Genomic DNA, 25,470 nt, shown 5'->3' with positions numbered 1-25,470 from the left:
CCTCCCAAATGCCCAGAATGCACTGAAAAGTGGTAAATTATTAACTATTTCAGACTGTTTCAGAGAAATACAGAGAGTAGAAGCAGAGACAGTAGTATGTGGTGACATTAGCTTAGGTGTGAGTTGCTCATTAACATTTCTTTTGTTTCCAAGGGTGGAAAGGTGTCTGGTGGAGGGAGTCATTAAGGTCACCTGGCAGGGGGTCTTCATGAGGTAATTGAGGTGTGAATGGTCATTAACATATCTTTTGTTTCCAAGGTTGAGAGAGGCCTGAGGTGTGAATTGGTAATTACAATGTTTGACAAGCTTGGTAGGAACATCCTGTGTTCAGTGTTTTGTCCATCTGAGTACCTTGAAAACACTTTGCATGTATTTTGCATGATGAAAAAAGACTCTGGGCAATATTGGGAACTGGAAGAGTTAAAAAAAAATTTCAAACACAACTGCTTATAAACGCGATTTGCCGCGATTTGCCGCGATTACAAGTATCTTGCGTTTGAAACGCTGATATATTCGACTGCTGAACGCAAGTTTTCTGCGTTCAAAAAAACGACTGTAAACTCAATTGCCTGTAAATGACTGGAAACGAAGATGTGTACATGGACACATAGGAAAACATTAGGGAGAGTTCAGGGGCTGTTGAAAAAAATCGCTGAACATCTCCTAAACGTGAGTTTATCAGCTGCAGTGTACATGAACCCTAATAAATAAATAACTAAAGGCAAAACTTTTTTTTTTTAGTTTTGCATAGAGAGGAGAAGGGTTAGAACCCGTCAGGTTTTTATTGCTGTCTGTGCCCCTGTTAAGGAGATTCCTCTCTATTTGTCCTGATTACTATTATCATTGAGAGTGAAAGAAAATCCCACATTTCGTGTTGTCACCAGAACAGTAACAGAGGGGAAGTCTTCTAATTTCAGTATATGTCCTGCCGATGCAAGAGCGTGGGGAAATATTGCAATGGGGACAATGGTGACTGGGGAGCTCTGGTGACCCTATTGGCAACCAGAAACTCACTTTTGGGGGGATTTCTTCTTACTTCCTATTCATCAGAACATGAGGGGAAATCTCCCCAATGGGACAATGACGGCAAAAAAACTAACAGGGGGTATAACCTTTCCTTACTTTCTCCAAAATGAGAAAAAAGTTTTGTCTTTAGTTCTACTTTAAAAACTCCTGCTTGCTGTATATGGGATACCTATCTTAACTGGGAAGGGGGTGTAAAGTCATAAAAGTTGCTTTCCAAGGATTTATTACAGGTCTGTGGAAAATAAAAGAAACAATGTAAGAGCAGCTTTTATGGACCATTCTGCCCACTATGCAGTGCAAACATAAATATTACACTATATGTAAACCCTAACAATGGACTTTTTGGTTTTGGTCTGTTAAATATTCCATTTAAAGTGGTTCTAAAGCCTTAAGGTTTTTCACCTTAATGCAATCTATGTATTGGGGTGAAAAACCTTCTGTCCTGCAGAATCCAACCCCCCCCCCCCATTCTTACCTGAGCCTGATTATTACAGGTATGTATATAGTGCTGTCAATTTACACAGCGCTTTACATAGATATTATACATTCACATCAGTCCCTAACCCTCAAGGGGTGTACAATCTAAGGTCCCTAACTTACATTCATACATACACATACTAGGGACAATTTAGACAGGAGCCAATTAACCTACCAGCATGTCTTTGGAGTGTGGGAGGAAACCAGAGTACCCGGAGGAAACCCACACAGTCACAGGGAGAACATGCAAACTCCAGGCAGGTGGTGCCGAGGTTGGGATTCGAACCAACAACTCTAGTACTGCCAAGCGGAAGTGCTAACTATTTAGCCACTGTGCTGCCCATCTGATCTAGCGGCTTTCACAGCTGTCTCCCTCCTCCCTAGACAGATCGATTGACTTGGGTACATTCAGCCTGCCCATACATGGTTCGAATCTCAGCCGGTTTCTGATGAACTGGCTGAGATTCGAACCATCTATGGCTGGTTTTGGGGATGGGAAAGTAGGTGGGTTTAAGTAGATTAGCAAAAGATAACTGGACAGGGCTGACACTGCTCAGCCTTTAAACATACTGTGTTGTTAGCTCAGAAGAGGACTGTAGTCAATGAATGCATTTATGTTCGATCGACAGGTATTCTTGTGTACTTGTAGAGTCTTTAAAGTAATAACACCTTTTTTTTTAATTTTGATTGACATATACTTTAAATGTGCAGAGATGTAAAAACTGGGAGCTCTTAGCACACACAAGTCAGTGAGCATCGACCGGAAATCCTGCCATAAAGGGCCTCAATGTGACGTGAGCACTGCAGAGAGTACCTACTTTTCAGCCACAACTGTTTTGACTGGGGCAATATTTGTTGCACTGTAATCTGCCAGCATACGGTCAGACACGTCTTAATAATTCTGGGCAATTTTTGCCCTTACTTTCACAGTATCTGACAAAGACATGTAGTACCCTCCTAGAAAGGGATGTTTGGTAAATTATTTATTTATATAAACCAGACTGCAAAAGTACCTCCTCCCTCATATATCATACAAAGAACCCCAAAAACCAAATGGGACTTTACTGGTACAGAAACCGGACAACCTCATATTGTTGTATAAAAACATGTTTATTGAAACATATCTTCCAAATATTACTATAAAAACAGTATTTTAGCTAGTCAACCCAATAGTTTACAGCATTATATATCATGACATTAAAGTCCTCCAGAGGTTGATGCGTTTCGCTTACTAGTTTCCTTTGGGGTCCTGAGGAAGCTAATAAGCGAAACGCGTCAACCTCTGGAGGACTTTCATGTCATGATATATAATGCTGTAAACTATTGGGTTGACTAGCTAAAATACTGTTTTTATAGTAAATTTTTGGAAGATATGTTTCAATAAACATGTTTTTATACAGTAATATGAGGTTGTCTGTTTTATGTACCAGTAAAGTCCCATTTGGTTTTTGTGGTTATTTGTATGGTAAATTATTTAGTTTTTTGCTCCTTCTGCAATCAAGGGAGCAACAATCATTTATCCTTGTCTTTTCGGGGTTGCACAGGCTGGAAGTTTGATTGCTCCCCCCTGCCTATGGAAGAAGCTTCCAGAACATAGGGAGGGCGAATAAAATTACAAGCCTGAATATTTATCATGGCCTGGCCAATCACTGTAGATGAGTGTCCAGAAGGTGTGTGCTGAGGTTGACCAATCATGTGAAGCACTGGAGAGATTGCTCTCTCGCCCCAGGAGGGTTCTAAATCTTATGGGGGGCTGCTGCCCTTTTGAGATAGCCTGTGGACTGTGAACCTGTTCTTGAGGCTTCAGCAGTGTCAGGGCTGAGGGCCTGGAGTGAACTGTCTGAGATGTTGGCTGTGGGACTTCGCCATAGGGATTGGGTCTGGAGAAGGATTGTTCAAGTCCACAGAAAGTTGGAAGGTGTGCTGCTGTCCTAGGGACTTGTGAATAGAGACCATGAATTGATTCCTGGTGACTGTGTGCTTTTGGGATATAAGAGCCAGAGGTAGCTATGGACTGAGACAACTCACACGGGGTCTCAGAGTACTATTCATTCCTCTGTCCTCAACAGAATCCTGGAGTGCAATCCCAAGAAAAAAGAAAGTCCTCCTGTTTACTGAGCAGCATTTTGGAGTATCCCATGACCTAATGACTCTACTATTGAAAGTTCTCCTAGAAATAAATATCAAAATGATATCCCCTAGTCCGAGTTATTTGAACCAGATTGTATGGACTAGTGCTATGGAAGCAGCGCTAAAGATAAAAGTAATTATTTTTGTGTTTCATGAAGACTTTATAGCTTTGTTTTTTTCAACTAGCCATTACTCTAAACTTGACATGAGATGCTATTATTTTATAATCAGCAGGTCAGTTCTCTGATACCTCCCCCTGCTCTAGAAACTTGGAAAATGTTTCTAGAAGCCAGTAAGGAGGAGCTGATCTGCATATTTAGGGGAATCTGGTCAGTCCCCAGGAAAGAAGCCTTTCATGGTGACTAGGTCAGCCCTTAAATATGAGAGAACCTGGTCAGCAAGAGAGGTGAGTGGATAATGGAGTGAGGAAATGCTGCTGGTGTGGAGCCTGGGAGGGGGCCCCAGAGAATTGGGTCTGCCTACAGGCTGTAAGCTGGAAAGAAGGACCTCCACTGTCCCACAGTCTACCGGGGAAAGACAGCCTGTCAGCAGGGAAGGAACCAGCCCAGCATAAGACCTGAAAGCAGCTTCAACCTTTAAAGCTACAGGAACAGGACAGTGTGAGTACTTCTACACCCCCTGGGCCAAAAAAGAGAGAGGACCCAACTAGTTCTCCCTGGGACTACATTACTTGTGTGTCTTGGAATTCCTTGCTGCGAGATACTCTCAAGACAGCCAGGTGGATGAGAAGATTTTCAACTGGGGTCTGAGGAGGTTCATTTAAGGCAGGGGTGTCCAAACTTTTTTCAAAGAGGGCCAGATTTGATGAAGTGAACATTCATGATGGCAGATCATTTTGCGGCAAAAAAAAATGAATGGATAAAGGAGCAACTGATACTGGTCATGACATATTTGAAGTCTTTACTTGTTTCTCCCCCTAAAAAAAAAGCTAAATTACTCTCACTGATTTCCTTCAATGCTTGAGAAGGGAGCGCATCTTTGCCATTCATCGGCCTCGCGCATGCTCCGAAACGCGTTGCATTGCATGCTGGACATCCCTATGTCATCACGCTGTCGACGTTGCGCTCCAGGGTGGACTCTGGACACCATCTTTGGATCTCACACATGCTGGCCGGTTCCCTGTGAACATCCTGAGTCTCCTCCAGTGCTTACTACGGCGTATACATCGAGGAAGCCACCATGTCCTTCGTTTCACCACATATACCTAAGCCTTTCACTTTCTTTCATCATGTGTTTCTCATTATGTTCCCTAATAAATGTACCACATATTGCATTTAGAGGCGCTTTTCTCTTTTTTAGATATTGCCAAATTACCTGTAGGGCTGTATTAGACCGGAACACAGGCCACAAATGGCCCGTGGGCCGGACTTTGGATATGCTGTATGCTGATCCTTCAGAAGATAAGAGCCACTCCTGAAGGAGTAGATAGCCTAGGATCTGGTCGTTATGTGCTTTTTTTGTTGGATTTTTGTCCTTTATGTGCCTACGAATATGTCCTGCAAGTTGTTTCAGTTCCATTGGGCATTCCATATACCCCTAGACCGTACCAAAGTTGTTAACGTTTAATCAAACAACAAAAACCAAGCTTGCAGACTGTTTACTGACTGTGGATGCAATTGTGAAAAATGTGTGTTGTCTGGCTGTGCAGAGCTTAGATGGACCCCAAAACTCAGCATCCCTCCCTGAAGAGGGATTTATTTATTTCAGGTACTTATATAGTGCTGTCAATTTACGCAGTACTTTACATATATATTGTACATTCACATCAGTCCCTAACCCTCAAGGGGCGTACAATGTAAAGTCCCTAACTCACATTCATACATACACATACTAGGGCCAATTTAGACGGGAGCCAATTAACCTACCAGCATGTCTTTGGAGTGTGGGAGGAAACCCATGCAGGCACAGTGAGAACATGCAAATCCAGGCAGGTGGTGTCGTGGCTGGGATTTGAACCAATGACCCTAGTACTGCCAGGCGGAAGTGCTAACCATTTAGCCACTGTGCTGCCCACATGCATTGTTGGCAATATTTGTATAACACTTCCTATGACAGTCACGTGTCACTGTTAGTGAACTGGTTAGCTGACTTCCATTATTCATCTGAGGAAAGTGAGCATGCAGAACAGTTGATTGGATTATGAAGGTACCACTATGTTTTCATGCTGGGGGAAATAGAGCAGAAACAGTAGACTAGAGGATAACCATTAACTAAGATAACAGGACTGGAACTGTGCGGTTTGCCTTCATTCAATTCCTTTTATTCCTGTCCGAATCACATACGGTTTCTTTGCGGGTGCGGTGCGATTTGAGCCATACACAATGAATGACTCAAATCCAGGGGCGGACTGACAACTCATGGGGCCCCCGGGCAATAGGGGATCATGGGGCCCCTGTGTCTTTGCCCAAACTCAAAAAGGTCTATGAAAAAGGTACCAGGGGCATTTCATGGGGCCCCCTACTGACCCCAGGCCCTCGGGCAGTGTCCGAGTTTCCAAATGGTCAGTCCGCCCCTGCTCAAATCACACTGCAAATCGCACCGCACCTGCAAGGACACAGCATATGATTCGGACAGGAATCTGTGATTCGGATAGGAATTGCACAGCATTCCTGTTCAAATCACATGCGATTCTTTGCAGTGCGATTTAAGCTCGCTCATTTTGTATGAGCTCAAATCGCACCGCAACTGGTACTGGTACTGGTACCAGGTACTGGTAATTGGTATCGGCAAGTACTTAAGTACAAGTATAGGTACTCTTTCTCACCAATACAAAACCGGTATTGGTGCAACCCTAAGATTGCCTGATGTTAACAGCGCCTAAAAGAAATGATTCTAGCTGCAATATAATCATTTTATTTTACATGCTACAGCACCCAGTCTCAATTTGTTTACCCCAGAGGAACCCTTGAAATATGGTGGTTAGAATGCCACATCTAGGGCTTGTTCACACAGGTGGCTGAGGCGCACTTGGTATTTGACCCACAGTCTTACCACCCCTTGACTGCCCCCCTTAAGATGCAACAGCCTGGACAGGGTATTACACATGCTGCAGCAAAAATTATCCCCCATTTGTGCTCGGTGGGCAGTACCACCACCAAACATGACCCTTCATGGAACATGGAAATGCAATTATTTTAGTAAATATAAACCTCTAAATAGCTTTTCTCATCAGCAGTACATAGCAGTCTTGTGACTTATATCAGTGTCCAGTTGAGCACTGGTTAAAGCTTGTAGGAGGAGTTTTCATTCTCCTCCGACTGTCCTATGAAGCTGCATGATCCCTAACCCTCTGTGTGGACAGTGCTGATTGGCCCTGTGCCGATCACATGTACCCTCCCCCTCCAAAAAAAAACCCACCCACCAAAAACCCTTGGTGTAGCAGTACACACCAAGCTGAGCATGTGCACAGTGTCTCCTAAGGCTCTGTACTATCAACAGATTGATTGGGGGCTGTGGAAGAAGGGGAGGATCAGAGAAGTTGGGATCAAACAGCCTTTTTACACAATGCAGAGGATTAACCCCTTGAGGTTCCACAGTGAGTATAACAAGCATGCTTTACTGCATATACAGACTGATTTAACTGCTGTGGGGTTAGTAACACTGTAAGGAGGCCGCACTGCAATTGCTCTACAACTGTGCAATGCATTCAGGCTTTTTAGGGTTCAAACAGGCAGTGAGGAAGTGACATATTGCCTCCCAGCTGCCTGTCAATTGTCCTGTGCTGCTCTGGGCTGCATTGCAGTGTGAACAGGGCACATAGAAAACAGTTGTTTTCAGTGTGTCCTAGCCGTGACTGGCATTCTTTTAGGACGGAAAACCGCTGGTCACCACACTATAAACATGCACTAAGGGAGCGGAGGCTGCTCCCTTACCAGTGTGAATGTTCCCAAAGTGAGTCATAGTAAATAAGGTGAACCTGTGTTCAATTTGAATAGCCAATCATATGACAGGGGAAATTAACAACAGAATTTTTGCAAGCATGTGATTGGTTGGTTGAAAGGAACACGGCTTCTAACTTACCCACTTTTGCTAAGCGAACAACCTCTATTTCTTCAGTAAATCCAGCCTTTAGTCTGGAGTACATGAGCAATAGGTGCCCAGTCACACCGGTGTGATTTGCGAATTGAAATCGTACCTGAAATCGCATCTAATGAATGTGAATGTCAGCCTCTTAACATGTGCGATTTGCTGCAGCGCGATTTCTAAAATAGTTCTTCCATGACTTTTTCTGCAGTTTTGTTGCGACATCCCATACATAGAATATAATGGAAATCACACTGAAAATTGCAAGAAATCGTTGAAAATCTTCACAAGTTGCAATAAGTCCCCGGTCACACTGGGTGCAACTTGACTGCGATTTGTATTCCATACGTCTTGCAAATCTCATGACAAGTCGCACCTATTGACCGCAATTACAGCGATCATATGGCATGTTATATGTCGACTTGCTCGGAGCCACACCAATTTCTAAAGTAGTGCATGCGCTACTTTTGGTGCGATTTGCATAGACATCTGTGTCAAATGTCTTGCGAATCGCACCTCAAATCGGCATGTCATCTAACTTCGAAATCATTTCATGACTTCACTGTAAGTCGCACGATTTCAAAGTTGAGATCGGTGTGACCGGGGTGTAAAGTCTTCAAATTGCACATCAATCGCGCAGTTTTAAATCGCAGCGGTGTGACCGGTGACTAAGAGTGCAGGGGCCACGCTGGCTCCCAAAAATACCCCAACTTTTGTGAAACTTTCCATCACATTACCAAACGTACAACTGTGGGAATAAATGATCTGGATTTGTACCGAAGATTCGCAGTACGTTTTTTGGTGTTCTGTCTCTACAGGAGATGATGACCAGCTTGCTAACTCCAAAATGTGTCCCAATAAATCCTCCCGAAGGGGGATCATATGTCTTCTCCTTGGCCCTGGTCCCACATGGTGACCTCTGACCTCCAGGAATAAACAAAATTCCTGTTCCCATGAAGTCTGGTTAGGCCGAACTTCACTGTCTGGGGACCACTGTACACCAGCAGAGGGGACATGCCGCAGTAAGTAAAAGCAGATGGGACGCCGGACTCACACATACAGTATATATAGTATATATCAGGTTTCATCTTTCTGCTACTGGTTTCATTCAGGACAGGAAGACACAGGAAATTCAGGGTTATCTATGGAGTGTTCCTATGGGTTACTGTCATCTTTAATGCACAAACTATTGAAAATGTGCATTATTTCCTACTGATATACCCATTACAGCAGGGCCACTGATAGGGGAATAAAGCTGGTCCTCTGTACTAGGCCTGGACCTCATTACTCCAGTAGGGGGGCCCAGGGACAGAGAGGGGGCTTTTTATGTTCGACAGGGTTCAGGCCGATAACACCGCGGTCCACAGTTCCCAGTACTTATAGTAAACATCCCTGGACCCCATTAGTTCAGCAGGATTGCACAGGGGCAGAGAAAGGACTTTTTATTTTTAAAGTTCTCTGGGTCCCATTCGTTTAGCAGTACGGCAGAGAGGGGATTCTTTTAGCTTTTAGGAGCAGGTAGAGTAATATTAAGTGACTTGGCTCTCAACAGACATTCCTGACCCCTGCAATCTGTACAATACATACTCCTGACCCCAGCACTCTGCACAATACATACTCCTGACCCCAGCACAATACATACTCCTGACCCCAGCACTCTGCACAATACATATTCCTAACCCCAGCACTCTGTACAATACCTACTCCCGATGCCTACATTCTGTACGTTACAAACTTCTGACCCCAGCACTATGTACAATACATACTGCTGACCCATGCACTCTGTATGATACTGTACATACTCCTGACCCCTACAGTCTGTATGAAACATACTCCTGACTCCTACACTCTGTATGATACATACTCCTGACTCCTACACTCTGTATGATACATACTCCTGACCACTACACTCTGTATGATATAAACTCATGACCCCTGCACTCCGTATGATACATACTCCTGATCCCTGCACTCGGTACAATACATTCTCCTGATCTCTGCATTATGTTCGATACATACTCCTGACCCCTACACTCTCTATGAAACATACTCATGACCCCTACACTCTGTATGATACAAATTCATGACCCCTGCACTCCATATGATACATATTCCTGACTCCTGCACTCTCTACAATACATCCTCCTGATCTTTGCATTCTATTCGATACATACTCCTGACCCCTACACTCTGTATGATACATACTCCTGACCCCTACACTCCCTATGAAACATACTCATGACCCCTGCACTCCATATGATACATACTCCAGACTCCTGCACTCGCTACAATACATTCTCCTGATCTTTGCATTCTATTCGATACATATTCTTGACCCCTACACTCTGTATGATACATACTCCTGACCCCTACACTCTGTATGATACATAATCCAAACCCCTACACTCTGTACAATACATACTCCTGACCCCTGCACTCTGTATGATACATACTCCTGACCCCTACACTGTATGATATACAGTTGTGACCAAAATTATTCAACCCCCACTGAAATTGAGTGTTTTGGCCAGTTTGACATTGCTTTTGATCATTCAGTCATCTTGCTTACATTTACATTAAAGAGGCACTTGTAGGTCAGACAAATATAACATAACAGTTATAATGAAATAACCACAAATGTCTTTTCTGTGCTCACAGCATTATCAGTTTTATTCAACCCCCAAGTGACATTCAATCTTAGTACTTAGTACAGCATCCTTTTACAGTTATAACAGCTTTTAAACGTGAAGCATAGCTTGACACAAGTGTCTTGCAGCGATCTACGGGTATCTTCGCCCATTCTTCATGGGCAAAGGCCTCCAGTTCAGTCACATTCTTAGGCTTGCGCACTGCAACTGCTTTCTTTAAGTCCCACCAGAGGTTCTCAATCGGATTTAAGTCTGGTGACTGCGATGGCCACTCCAAAATGTTCCAGCCTTTCCTCTGCAACCATGCTCTAGTGGACTTGGAGGTATGCTTGGGATCATTGTCCTGTTGAAAGGTCCAACGTCTCCCAAGCCTCAGGTGTGTGACGGACTGCATCACGTTTCCATCCAATATCTCCTGGTACTGAAGAGAATTCATGGTACCTTGCACACGCTGAAGCTTCCCTGTACCTGCAGAAGCAAAACAGCCCCAAAGCATGATTGACCCTCCACCATGCTTCACAGTAGGCAAGGTGTTCTTTTCATCATAGGCCTTGTTCTTCCTCCTCCAAACATAGCGTTGATCCATGGGCCCAAACAGTTCTAATTTTGTTTCATCAGTCCACAGAACACTATCCCACAACTTTTGTGGTTTGTCCACATGGCTTTTGGCATACTGCAGTCGACTCTTCTTATTCTTTGGAGACAGCAAGGGGGTACGCCTGGGAGTTCTGGCACGGAGGCCTTCATTACGCAGTGTGCGTCTTATTGTCTGGGCTGAAACTTCTGTACCCACATCTGACAAATCTTTTCTCAGTTCCTCAGCAGTCACACGGGGACTTCTCTCCACTCTACGCTTCAGGTAGCGCACAGCAGTCGAAGTCAGCATCTTCTTTCTGCCACGACCAGGTAGCGTTTCAACAGTGCCCTTTGCCTTGAATTTGCGAATGATGCTTCCTAAGGTGTCTCTTGGTATGTTTAACATCTTTGCAATCTTCTTATAGCCATTGCCCTTCCTGTGAAGAGAAATCACCTCTTCTCTTGTCTTCCTGGACCATTCTCTTGCCTTCACCATGTTTGTAACCACACCAGTAAATGTCTAGAAGGAGCTGAGTATCACAGTCATTTTAAAGCTGCCTAATTGGTGCTTATTATGCTTGATTGCTGCTCGGTGACATCCACAGGTGTTTTCAATACCTGATGGAAAGCACCTGTATGAACCTCTGTTCTTCAGAGTGGTAGTCTTTAAGGGGTTGAATAATTGTGGCAATGAAGAAACCACATAAGAACCATTTACTACTGTATTACATAAACAATTGATGTCATTTTAGTTGCATTTGGGTAGTTACAACGTCCTTGTAGGATTTGATTCTGAATACAATTCCAAATGTACACTATAGTCCCTAAACCCCTTTACAGCATTGGGGGTTGAATAATTTTGGTCACAACTGTATACTCCAACCTCCTACAGTCTGTACAATACATACTCCTAACCCCTGCACTCTGTACAATCCATACTTCTTATTCCTGCACTCTGTATGAGCCATACTCCTGACCTCTGTATGATCCAAATCCCTGACCCTTGCACTCTGTTTGATCCATATTACATTCTTGACACCTGCACTCTGTATTTAGGTTCACGTTTTAAGCCCCACCCACTGTTAGCTCAATTTTGCCACACCCACAATTCACCATGGCAAGCTCGGTGTGCTCTCTCATTATTGTCCTCAGGGTGGTCAAGGGGGCCCTTTCATGTAGGCTGTACAGGGCCCCATGATTTCTAATGGTGGCCCTATACAATACATATGCCTGCCTGAATTTTCAAAATAATGGTCTGTGATCAGCGATTTATTTATAACTGTGGACAAAGGTGCCTATCACTGCTCCCATTTCAGTTGTTGTGTTCCCTACAGAACAATCTCAATACTTGGCTGCTGTGAAACAACCCGGTCACATTTCACAGCACCCTTTTATTGAAGTACATAGGTCACCAAAATGAAAATGTTCTCATCCTTCCTGCCCCTCATTGTAGGCCAGTTGTCTTGTCCCGCAGAATACATTTTGGCCTAAATTTATAAAGAAATGTAATTTTTTTTTACTTGACATATTTTATAGCAAAAATATTGTTTTTTTTTCAAAATTGTCGGCCTTTTTTTTTTTGTAGAGCAAAAAAAATTAAAAACGCACAGGCTATCAAAAACCCCAAAAGAAAGCTCTACTTGTGGGAAAAAAAGGACATCAATTTAATTTGGGTGCAGCGTTTCATGACCGCGCAATTGTCAGTTAAAGTAACGCAGCGCCGTAATGTAAACAATGGCCTGGTCAGGAGGGGGGGGGGCAAATCCTCTGGGGGGGGTGTGGTTAAAGTGCGATTGCAAAGCATCAAAAGCGATCATTTCCCATGTTAGACATGTATAAAATAAATAAATCAATCTCATAGGGTGTTGGAGGAGTGTTGCCCGACACAACCCGAGTGCCAGTAAACACGCATTAATGCTTTGGGTGCTTTATTACGCCTTGGAATTCAATGCCTGTCTGAAAGAGCCCTAAAGGTTTCTTTCAACAAAGTTTGCTTTTAATACAATTAAGAAAATGAAGAAAGAATTGTATTCTAGGTGTACGATGAAAAGGGCGAAAAATGCGCTTATTTTACCCAACGACTTTCTGTAGGAATACAATAATCCTGTTTTTTATTCCCAAACAATGTCTGACCTGTAGGAGGATATAATATGAGCTGAGCAGTAGGTGCTATGCATATATTATGGAGAAGCCGCAAAACCCGCGGATTATATTCTGAGCCTGATTGTAGATCCACTTCCTAATTATTCCCATTATGTAATATGTTTTCTGGTCCATCGAGTGCAGCCGTCTGAGTAATCAATTGTTTTGCTATTACATGCAATGCAAATAATGGAGAAGACTTAAACTGGGCAGATGACGTGTTTAAAAGTATAATTGGAATTATTAGTGCTGACCTATAAAGTGTCTGCGTGTTCGTTGGAGCTGCTTAGGAAAAGTACTGATTCAGCCTTCTATACCAGTGGTCTCCAAACTGCGGCCCAGGGGCCAGATGTGGCCCTTTGCTTGCTTTTATTCGACCCTTGAGGCATATTCCTCCCACTGCAAGCAACAGCGTGGCATAGTTTCTCCCACTGACATCAACAATGGGGCACTTTTTCTCCTATTCACACCACTGATGGGGCACTATTCCTCCTATTGACACCAATGATGGGCAGTATTCCTCCTATTGGAACCAATGATGGGGCACTATTCCTCCTATTGGCACCAATGATGGGGCACTATTCCTCCTATTGGCACCAATGATGGGGAAGTATTCCTCCTATTGGCACCAATGATGGGGCAGTATTCCTCCTATTGACACCAATGATGGGGCAGTATTCCTCCTCTTGGCACCAATGATGGGGCAGTATTCCTCCTATTGGCACCAATGATGGGGCACTATTCCTCCTATTGACACCAATGATGGGGCACTATTCCTCCTATTGGCACCAATGATGGGGCACTATTCCTCCTATTGGCACCAATGATGTGGCACTATTCCTCCTATTGACACCAATGATGGGGCACTATTCCTCCTATTGACACCAATGATGGGGCACTATTCCTCCTATTGACACCAATGATGGGGCAGTATTCCTCCTATTGGCACCAATGATGGGGCAGTATTCCTCCTATTGGCACCAATGATGGGGCAGTATTCCTCCTATTGGCACCAATGATGGGGTACTATTCCTCCTATTGGCACCAATGATGGGGCACTATTCCTCCTATTGGCACCACACGGGCGTTTCATATGTTCGTTTTTCATCTGTCCATGTATTTCTATGGACTAGCGGATGTAAATGGATGATCATCTGTTTACATCTGTTAATATCCGCATCTGTTAACATCTGTTTTTTTGAATGGAAGAAAACCCTATTTTCCTCCGTAACAAAAAAAAATGGACTGGATGAAAAACGGATGTTAATGGATGAAAAACAGATGTAAACAGATATAAACGGATGTAAATGGATAAAAAATGGATGTAAACAGATGAAAGCCAGATGTAAAATGGATGAACAAACGGATATAAACAGATGAAAAATGGATGTAAAACAGATGAACAAATGGATGTAAAATGGATGAACAAACGGATGTAAAACGGATGTAAACAGATGAACAAATGGATGTAAAATGGATGTAAACGGATGAACAAACGGATGTAAAACGGATGAACACACGGATATAAAACGGATGAACACACGGATGTAAACAGATGAACAAATGGATGTAAAATGGATGTAAACGGATGAACAAACGGATGAACAAATGGATGTAAACGGATGAACAAACAGATGTAAAACGGATGAACAAATGGATGTAAATGGATGAACAAACGGATATAAAACGGATGTAAACGGATATGAAAACGGAGGTAAAAAGCGAAGTCTTGATCGGTTTAGCTCCGATTTTGAAAAAAAAAAAAGCAACTGAACTGATGAAAAAAAACAGAATGCCCGTGTGAAAGGACCCTATCGGTCACTTCTGTCATGACAGCTTTTCCCTGCCTGTTTGTGTACATTGAGCCATGCATGCGCAGCTCAGCATACGTTTTTGGTGCACCTCTGTGCCATGTCAATGTGACTTCCATAATGAAGAGAGGATGGCAGCTCCTGTGACAGCACAGAGCTGGAGAAGATCAGTAGCCAGCTCCATCTGTCATGTTGTGGTAGCATGCTGTACATACCAGCACATTGTGGCTAAAAGCTCAGGGGGCCCTGGTTTTCGTTTATTCTATTTTTTATTTTTTTTGGGGGGGGGGGTTAGTTCCGCTTTAAAATAGCAGGCTGGGCAAGTTAACAAAATTATCTTATAGCTCCACTTCTACTTTTCAAAAACTGACTGATATGTGTACATGCAGAAAACCGCTCCCAGGAGCCCGGCAATCAATGTACATACATAATTAGAGCTGAGGCCTAAGGGCTTCTTTACGCGAAGGAATATTTTCTCAGCATGTAGAATCATGTTAAAGGCTGAAGGAAACAGGCCTTTTTTCCATTTCTAATCTTTAATTGCATCTAAAATTGGATCTACATTCTATCACTAAGCAAACTTTAAGTCTCTATTCACACTTTTGCGACTTTCCATGCAACTTTGGACAAATAAAGTCGCATGACAAGTTGCAGCCCATTGTTTTCAATGGCAGCCGTTTGGATCTATGCAACTTAAAGTCATAGAGACTTTTAAAGGGTTCCTGCACTACTTTGATGCGTCTTGTGTGCCAGAGATAAAGTTGCATTAAATCGCATTAAAAGTCACACTTCAAAGTTGCACTGAAAATCGCGGAGTTGCACAGGTGTGAACAGAGCCCAACATGCACTCGCCCCACCCATATGGAAGAAAAATACATTTGAAATATATTTTAAAAATATTCTTCCCAAATATGTTGCCATATATTTGAAATGCTACAATTTTGGACAAATTCAATATATTTCAATAAATAAATAAATAAATATATATACATACTGCATGTTGAAATACGTTTTTATTACAAAATATATGAAAACTATTTTAAAAAATAAATTTCAAATATACTGTATGTCTTTAAAAATACAAATCTACATTTTTGGAATGTATTTATAAATATATGTAAATATATATGTTAAAATGACTTTTTTATATGTTAAAAAAAATCTGAAGAAGTCCTTAGGGCTTTAGGGGGGCCGAACTGTGGCCAGTGTGAGTAGAAAATGTCCCAGCATCAGTGGGAGTAAACACTGCTCCACCATTGGTTTTAACAGGAGGAATAGTACCCTGTTGTTGGCTTTAGCAGGAGGAATAGTGAACCATGGTTGGTATCAATTGGAGGCATAGTTCCCCATCGATGGTGTCCACGCGAGAAATAGTGCCCTATCATTGGTCTTAGCAGGAAGAATAGTGCCCCATCGATGGTGTCCACGCGAGAAATAGTGCCCTATCATTGGTCTTAGCAGGAAGAATAGTGCCCCATCGATGGTGTCCACGCGAGAAATAGTGCCCTATCATTGGTCTTAGCAGGAAGAATAGTGCCCCATCGATGGTATCAGTGGGAAGAAGAGTGTCTCATTAATGGTGAAAGTGGGAAGAATGGTGCCTCATCATTGGTGTCAGTTGGAACAATAGTGTCCCAAGGGCCGGATAGAGGCAAGCAAAGGGCCGCATTTGGCTCCTGGGCCGAAGTTTGGAGACCACTGTTCTAGAGCAACCTTTCTCTATGTTTTTATCACAGAGGAACATGTAAAATAAATTTTCCTGTCTCAGGGAACCCATGATAATATTTACTTTATCTACAGCTCATGTTACATTAGCATGATGGTCACCAGGAAGAATGCTCCTTACATTTGTGGTTATTGAGAAGAATCTCTCCATACAGACAGATAAAAAACATCATAGTTGTCAATGGTTACTTATCTCAGAGGCAGACATTTCTCAAGGATCCCCTAGCAACCACTGGAGGAACCCTAGGGTTCCACCGAACCCTGGTTGAGAAAGGCTGCTCTAGATTTTGCTATGGGTTCCTTGAAGTCTAGCTAACTCGCCTCCCATTTGATGGTGCCTGCATAGTTCCAGGCCCAATGCCACTTGCCATAACCAGCAGCATGACACCAATGATATTTTTAGCTGTCTGTAAGGGGGTCATTCTATCCACTAACTATCAATGCAGGGTTAATTTTTTCCCCACTGACTCCCAATGAGTTGGTTTTGGCAAACGTTGCTCAAGACTTGAAAATAATTTCAAGGGTTCAGCAAAAAGTTGAAAGGCTGGTATAAACAGTCCACAAATGTAAAAAAAAACAAAAAAAAAAACGCCTAAAAAATACAATATGAGTCCCTCATAACTTCAGGAAATTGATACTAGTTGCAGCAAAAACCCTTGTATGGGGAATGATGCTCCCCCTCTGACAAAATATGACCATAATGAGGAGTATCACCTCACCCTTCATTTAGGGAACATTCTAAGGGGTCCTGAAAGATTGCATCTTTAAAGCAGAACTCTGGGCAAAAACTGTCCTTGTTGCTGATTTCCTACTTCACTGAATATGTCATCCTTCTTCTGGTTCACTCAGTAGTTACTCTGAATTAGCCTATTCATTTCCATATCAATCCGTTCATTTTCTATGGTTTCCTGTTTTTAAGAGAAGACCGGTGGCTCCTATGGCTCCTATTCCCCCAGCCACTGGATGTGGCACATCCTTTCTGTAGTTCTCTCTCCAGGAAGCAGTGATGTAATTCAGTCCCACTTGCAGTGGTAGGCGGACCGAGACTCTCAGGCACATTCAACATGTACAAGCCTGGTGTGCCCGCCTACATTCACTACAATTCCCTGTGGTTGATGGGAACTATAGTTTACTACAGAGAGAGCAGAAGATTTGATGTAATCCCTGCTGTTACACCTCCTCCATGGCAGAGCAGATGCTCTCATCTTTTGAATTACAGAGATGAGGTCATGAAAATTCAATTAAACTTTTTTCCTAAATGGTAAGGATTTTCCAAATTTTAGTGTTTTGTGTGGGGAGTGTACTAATGGTTGATTTGTTTTGCCTATCCCAGGGTTCTTGTTTAATAACTTGAGTTAGTCAATTAAATGTATCACTTAAACCAGCCTTTTTCAACCAAGGAACCCAGGTACCCTGGGGTGTCTTCAGATTTCTTCAGGTGTGCCTTGGCAAAATGCCCTAAAATTGCATACAAGCCAACAGATGGATGAAGCTTGCCTTTTAGTTACACAAAGCCACAAATTTTTATTGCGCACTATTACAAACGTCTAGCCACCGATGCCCTAGCAACCAATGATGGACCAAAGGAAGACATCAGGCGCCTACACAGCATCCTTTTTTGCTTTTCCCCTGCCCCCCTCTATCACGGCTGGGGTCACATTAGCTGAGCGAGAGAGAGAAACTGAGGGAGAGGAGAAACATTGGAATACTAGTAAGTACCACTGTGCAAAGATGTATTTGTTTTGGAAGACTAAATCGTTTCTGACATTGGGTGACCTACGTGTTTGGATGCTGCTGCTGCGATATGTAATACTATTAGTTTAGTTTTTTCCATTTTAGAATGGGATGCCTCAAGATTGTGCAGAATTTTAAAGGGTGCCTTGACTAAAAAAAGGTTAAAAAACACTGACTTAACTAGAAATATTCTGCAAACCTAAAAAAAATCCCAACAGAATGTTTTGGCTATAGTTTTGGGGAACATGTAGCTTTAGGCCCTTTGCTCTCCCCCTCCCTCTGGTTCTTACAAACTCCTTCCAACCTCATTTTATGCCTTCAAGTGATCACATCAAGCTGCACCCTACCTGAGGAATCTATTAGCAAACATATCAGGCACTCCCATGAAACATATCCGCACAGCCAGTCCCACCCAAAATAAGCATTGTAAACTGGCTAGATTTATCTCCAGGGTTGGGACTGTCCACTTTATAGGACCTCATTAGACCTGGTATTTATGGCTTTACTTCTCCCCTTCCCATGGAGACAGATGGTGCTAATCAGCCTAATTACCTATCAATTTATCTACAGCTACTAGTTGCCATTATAATCCCAGCACAATAGATAAAATCTATCAAAGGAACAGCCATTAGATGCCACTACAGAACTAGACACAAGAGTCCCATAGTAGATCTAAACCCTCAGTTGATGACATTTAAGCTGGCCATATCCTAGTAGATTGTTAAACAAACATTTGTACAAACACCAAGAAAAATCTCAGAACGTGATGACTCTATGAATGTCGTTCAAAACTACAACATTTAGTTTGCTTTTAACGTTCAACTTTGGAACAAATGGACTTTACCAAACCAAAGCCACATACACTCATCATTCATTCGAGAAAATTTTTTAACCCCTTTGCGCTAGTGCCTCCTGGCCCTTTAAGAGTTTCAGAAGCAGGGGGGGTGGGCGGGGTTTTAGGGTCATGTGACGGCCGTGATTTGCTGTCACGGTGGTCACATGATCGGAAAAGGTCCCGATCACAAAGGGAGATTGGGACCTTTCCGTGAGTCACGGACATATGTGCTGGGAGCGCGCGGGGCGCGCACTTTGAGCACATATGTATTTTCTAATGGCACGCAAATATGCAGCCACTTGGCCTCAAGGCCCAGACGCCAAGAGGCCGCATATTTGCGTGCACTCGGCGTCTAGGGGCTAATCCTGCAACTTTTATATTTTTCTCGTCATTACTGTTGAAAATGAAATTCCAATTTGACCCCACTAACAATTAGAAAATTAAATAAGTGTTCTAAAAAGGAAAAAGAAAGTTTGGACAATATTGTATTAGTGTATGGGCCTCTTTAATTATGACAACCGAAGGGGATTGTACATATGCTGCAATCAGGGACGGACTGACCATTTGGAAACTCGGGCCCTGCCCGAGGGCCAGGGGTCAGTAGGGGGCCCAATGAGATGCCCCTGGTACCTTTTTAATAGGCTTTTTTGAGTTTGGGCAAGGACACAAGGGCCCCATGATCCCCTATTGCCTGGGGGCCGAATGAGTTGTCAGTCCGCCCCTGGCTGCAACCATGATGTTTTGATAGTAACACCAATGGATTGCCTGTGCAGTATGTGTCAGAATTGCTGCTTTTATTGTCCACCAGAAGCTCATATGACAAGGTGACAACACAGGTGCCCCACTGAGAGACAGTTGTCACCCTACTACAGGGACACTATTAAGAGATAGGAGAGATGATAATGCTCCAATTCACACAGCTGGTGTTCTAAAAATGGTGGGTTGATGAGCATACAGACTAGGGTTGCCATCAGGGGCAGACTGACAACTCATGGGGACCTTGGACAATAGGGGATCATGGGGCCCCTGTGTCCTTGCCCAAACTCAAAAAAGCCTATAAAAAAAAAAAAAAAAAAAAAAGGTACCAGGGGCATCTCATGGGGCCCCCTACTGACCCCAGGCCCTTGGGCAGTGCCCGAGTTTCCAAGTGGTCAGTCCGCCCCTGGTTGCCACCTCATCCCTTTAAACCTGAACACATTAATTACACCAGTTCTAAGCCTAATTTAATGTAGATAAGACACTAAGTGAGTTTAATTACCACCTTAATCAGCCAGAAAACCTGTGTCATTAATGTGTGTTCGGGTTTAAAGGAATGAAGTGGCAAACCTAATGCAGATGAAGTCTCACACCTTCCCTGGCTGCCCCAGTTGCTGGAACTCAATATCATAGAGCCACTATGGTCAAGTTTGGACAACAAGGTTCAGGCTCGTTTTCTGTCTCTGGAATCTCTGCCAGAACTGGAATGATTTGTGCATGAAGACTGGTATCAGATTCCATTATCCACCATCCAAGACTTATGTTTGTCATTTCTCAGGAGAATTCAGACCATCTTAGATGCCAAAGGCTGTCCAACACCATATTAGGTACCGATTTAGTTCTTTTACCTGGAGTTTCCATAATTTTGTCCACCCCTGTACGTTACATACAGAAACAGCTAGCTAGTTCCTTTGGGAGAAGATGACTGAACGGACACATGTTGGAAAATCTCTGTCTGTAATTACTAAGCTTGTAACTGCTCATTATTGCTCAGGAAGTGATCTCTATACTGTAGAAAGGCTTACACATATAGACCGACATAAGAGTTTGGAGCCTCTTACATAAGATGATTAGCTGTAACATTGCACTAATTCAGAGGTTTCTAAACAAAGGGCCAGATTGCGATTCTTCAGACTTTATGGGGGCCAGACTGTGGCCAGTTGGAGAAGAAAATGTCCAGGCGTCAGCCAGATTAAATATTGCCTCAGCTTGGTTGTCAGTGGAAGGAAGAAAATGACATAACGCCTGTGGTCAGCAGGAGGAGGAATAGTGCCCCATCACTGGTATTAGTGAAAAAGGAATAGTGCCATTTGTTGGTGTCAGTGGGAGGAATAGTGCCCCATCATTGGTATCAGTGGGAGGAATAGTTCCCCATCATTGGTATCAGTGGGAGGAATAGTGCCTCATCAATGGTGTCAGTGGGAGGAATAGTGTCCCATCAATGGTGTCAGTGGGAGGGATGGTGTCAGTGTGAGGGATAGTGCCCCATCATTGGTGTCAGTGGGAGAGATAGTGTCCCATCATTGGTGTCAGTGGGAGGAATAGTATCCTATCAACGATGTCAATGATGGAATAAGTGCCTCATCAATGGTGTCAGTGGGAGGGATAGTGTCCCATCAATGGTGTCAGTGGGAGGGATAGCGCCCCATCAGTTGTGTCAGTGGGAGGGATAGCGCCCCATCAATGGTGTCAGTGGGAGAGATAGTGCCCCATCATTGGTGTCAGTGGGAGGAATAGTATTCTATCAATGATGTCAGTGGGAGGAATAGTGCCCCATCATTGGTGTCAGTGGGAGGAATAGTGCCCCATCATTGGTGTCAGTGGGAGGAATAGTGCCCCATCATTGGTGTCAGTGGGAGGAATAGTATTCTATCAATGATGTCAGTGGGAGGAATAGTGCCCCATCATTGGTGTCAGTGGGAGGAATACTGCTCCATTGTTGGTATTAGTGGGAGGAATAGTGCCCCATTGTTGATGTCAGTAGCAGGAATTATGCCCCATTGTTGGTGTCAGTGGGAGGAATAGTGTCTTGTATCAGTGGGAGGAAAAGTGCCCCAAGGGCCGGATGTGGCCCTTTGCTTGCCTTTATCCGTCCCTTGGGCCCAGGCTGCAGGTTGGAGACCACCGATCTATGGCTTGTCTAACTTAAGTTAGCCAATAAAGCATATCACTTGAACTCGAAATGTTCTGGATTATCAATGGCTAACATAGTATATTACAGCTACAATTAAAGTGACACTAATCAATAGCCGTATTCTCCAGAAATCATCCATATACATCCTCTACCTAAAGTGGAACTTCACTCTGTCAGTCAACATGGACTATTTCTAATCCTTATGCTGCTAGCATTAGTAAATAGATAGGAAAGCAGGACCAGACTGGAACAAAAATAGGCCCGGGCATTTTAGACCGAACAGCCAATTTCTGTGGGGGGGGGGGGGTGCAAGGGCATTCACGGGGGCAGTTGGTGATGGAATATTCATGGAGTCGGTCCTCTGCACTGTAATATAGAGGGGACTGCACTGTAAAGGGGCCCTTTACAGCAGAGTCCCCTTTATATCACAGTTCCCCTAGAGATCGAATCACAGTGCCCCCTATATGTTCAAAGAGATGGCCCAATCCAGCAAAGAGACATCCTCATCCAGCAAAGAGACGTCCCCATGTAGCAAAGAGACATCCCCATTCCAACAAAGAGACATCGCAATCTCTGCTGGACAGAATGTCTCTTTGCTGGCTAGGGATGTCTCTTTGCTGGACCCAACTGAGCAAAGAGACATCCCCATCCAGCAAAGAGACAACCCGTCCAGCAAAGAGACATCCCAATCCATCGCCACTACAGACCTGGATGGGGATGTCCTATCTTGGACTGGGCTGTCTCTTTGCTGGATTGGGATGTGTCTTTGCTGGACCCAACTGAGCAAAGAGACATCCCAATCCACCGCCGCTACAGACCTGTCATAGTGAGCCCGCCAATGAAGGAGAGAGGCCGCCGTTGTCCCTTCAGTGTGGCTGTGTGCAGCGGCCGGATGAGGAGGTGTCTGTGTGTCCTCGGCGGCTGCTTCCTGCTCTTCACTGGAGCCATCACTGCTGCTCCTCCTGTCACCCCTGCTTTAGGCATAGCCGCACAGTGGGAGGTGAGCGGCGGCCATGATCTGTGTTAGCCCTGTCCAGGCCGCAGTTGCCACTTACCTCCTGCTGTGTGGCCAGTCATCAACAGGCTCTTCTAAAGCCCGGCGGTCCCAGCCCATCGGGCAAATGCCCTATGGCCAGTCCGGGCCTGTAGGAAAGTATATCATATTTACTTGTTTTAACCCTTTTTTTTTTTTGCATTCCTTCAGTTACTTACTGGTTTCCATGCCTAGGCAAATGATGTCATACATCCCAGGAGTCATCAGGAGGGGATGGAGGGTTCTCAGCTCAGCCAATGCCTGAGCTAAGGACAGATGGATTCCAGGAAGTAACTGCTACATGAATTATCCGCCCTTATTTAAGATGAGCACTACCAGAAATGCCAGGGGGTGTTTTTTAAAATGATTTCTCCAGCCAAATAAAGCATGGGGACGTGGATGAATGGGGAAGTTTGTTTTGAATATTACAAATGAATTGTGTAGCATTTTTGGTTTGTAGTACTCAGATGCAGTGCAGTTCCACTTTAATGACCCTATAATCTATTTTTCATGAAATTGTTTCTAAGTCCTCATGCACACTGGACCTTTTTACAGCTTTTTTTTTTTTTATTCTTTTGCCATTTTTTTTTCCTACAACCAGTAAACTCCCCAGCATGTTATCCTATGTGTCCATGCACACATAGGCTGTAATCAGCATTATTTTGGCAGGGGCATTTTCTGGCTGGGAAAATCCCCCAAAACTAGTGGGTTTCTAGAGGAATTCATTAGCTCTAAAAACACTAAAACGCGGCAAACCAGCGTTTTTGGATGCTTGATTTTTTTTTGGGGGGGGGGGGTAAAAAAAACCCTAAAAAAAGGGAGCTAAACACTAATGCAAAAATGCTAAAAGCCGCTGAAAAACGTGCGTTTTTAACGTGACTTTACATAGCTAACACTACCAGCGTTATTAAAACACCCAGTGTGCATGGAGCCTGACCAGGGGCAAACTGACTATTTGGAAACTCGGGCACTGCCCGAGGGCCCGGGGTCAGTAGGGGGCCCCATGAGATGCCCCTGGTACCTTTTTCATAGGCTTTGTAGAGTTTGGGCAAGGCCAGGGGCGGACTGACCATTTGGAAATTCAGGCACTGCCTGAGGGCCCGGGGTCAGTAGGGGGCCCCATGAGATGCCCCTGGTACCTTTTTCATAGGCTTTTTTCAGTTTGGGCAAGGGCCAGGGGCGGACTGACCATTTGGAAATTCGGGCACTGCCCGAGGGCCCGGGGTCAGTAGGGGGCCCCATGAGATGCCCCTGGTACCTTTTTCATAGGCTTTTTTGAGTTTGGGCAAGGGCCAGGGGCGGACTGACCATTTGGAAATTCGGGCACTGCCCGAGGGCCCGGGGTCATTAGGGGGCCCCATGAGATGCCCCTGGTACCTTTTTCATAGGCTTTTTTGAGTTTGGGCAAGGGCCAGGGGTGGACTGACCATTTGGAAATTCGGGCACTGCCCGAGGGCCCGGCGTCAATAGGGGGCCCCATGAGATGCACCTGCCCTTGATCTATCCATTAAATGCATGTGCCTCTACTATGGGGACTCACAAATTTTAGAGTTAGGACCACAGATGATCAGGGTGCCGTGTCGTGGCTCTGTGGCTTACGTATGTATTTGCAAATGTGTGCTAACTAAACCCCTGTTATAAACGCATACTGTTAGACAGGTTAATTCGGTTGTTAGCAAGCTGGCTGGCAAGTTGTCCAAGAACATTGTTCTCCCCCCCCCTTTTTTTCACTATGTGATGCCTGTTTATGTGTCCTTGCTTCATAAGCCAGTTATAGACTTGGGCAGGTGGCCACTTTTATGCAGGCCCCATGAGATGCCCCTGGTACCTTTTTCATAGGCTTTTTTCAGTTTGGGCAAGGGCCAGGGGCGGACTGACCATTTGGAAATTCGGGCACTGCCCGAGGGCCCGGGGTCAGTAGGGGGCCCCATGAGATGCCCCTGGTACCTTTTTCATAGGCTTTTTTCAGTTTGGGCAAGGACACAGGGGCCCCATGATCCCCTATTGCCCGGGGGCCCCATGAGTTGTCAGTCCGCCCCTGGCAAGGGCACAGGGGCCCCATGATCCCCTATTGCCCGGGGGCCCCATGAGTTGTCAGTCTGCCCCTGAGCCTAACTGTGTTTTTTCTGCCTCCTTGAAAAGTCCTGTATGAGCTTCCAAACCTCTCCTTTTCACCCCTTACTTCCATTTGTTTGGAACAAGCAGTGCACGTTAGTTGTGGTCATTTACACTGCTCTAGGCACACAATTCCCATAGTCCATAGTCCATCTCGGGAGTGAGATTGTGGCTGTTCCTACATACAGTGGGAATATGGAAATGAACTGAGTCACCCTCTAAAAGGAAGTCAGAACACAGCAGCGAAAACACAAAATAGTTTTTATAGGAGGCACAGAGCAATT

General features: G+C 44.1%; 1 protein-coding gene across 1 annotated transcript in view; it reads right to left on the bottom strand.

Annotated features, from left to right (window-relative positions):
* The window catches only part of GIPC2 (GIPC PDZ domain containing family member 2), a 153,159-nt gene that overhangs the window by 126,348 nt on the left and 1,341 nt on the right, over positions 1-25,470 (bottom strand). The window lies entirely within an intron of this gene.

The sequence above is a fragment of the Staurois parvus genome, unplaced genomic scaffold (assembly GCF_062004578.1).
Source record: "Staurois parvus isolate SC_StPar_1 unplaced genomic scaffold, SC_StPar_1.0 ptg000578l, whole genome shotgun sequence".
In the NCBI taxonomy this organism is placed as follows: domain Eukaryota; kingdom Metazoa; phylum Chordata; class Amphibia; order Anura; family Ranidae; genus Staurois; species Staurois parvus.
This window is presented reverse-complemented; position numbering and strand designations above follow the sequence as displayed.